The following is a 350-nucleotide window of genomic DNA, read 5'->3' as shown; positions in this document are numbered from 1 at the left end:
TTGTTAGGCAAATCAGATTAGGGGCCAGGCTTTCAGTGGTGGGTGTGAGCGTGGGAGTGATGAGTGTGCAGGTGTGTGTGGGAAGAGCGATGGGGATGGGGTCAGCCCCAGCCACCATGAAGACCTTAACTGTGCATCCACCCATCCCAGCAGACTCCCTGAGTGAGTGCCTTCAGGGCGCAGGTCCTGTTTTACACATGGAAGTGAATCAGAGTGGGACACTGCCTTGCCTTAGAGTCACACTTCTTCTCCTTCTTCTTCTTCTCCTCCTTCTTCTTTTTTTAAATTTGTGACAGGGTCCCGCTCTGTTGCCCAGGCTGGAGTGCTGTGGTGCGACCTTGGCTCACTGC

Source organism: Mandrillus leucophaeus, unplaced genomic scaffold, assembly GCF_000951045.1.
Source record: "Mandrillus leucophaeus isolate KB7577 unplaced genomic scaffold, Mleu.le_1.0 Scaffold1357, whole genome shotgun sequence".
In the NCBI taxonomy this organism is placed as follows: Eukaryota; Metazoa; Chordata; class Mammalia; order Primates; family Cercopithecidae; genus Mandrillus; species Mandrillus leucophaeus.
The sequence above is the reverse complement of the archived record's forward strand: the minus strand, read 5'-3'. Positions refer to the sequence as shown.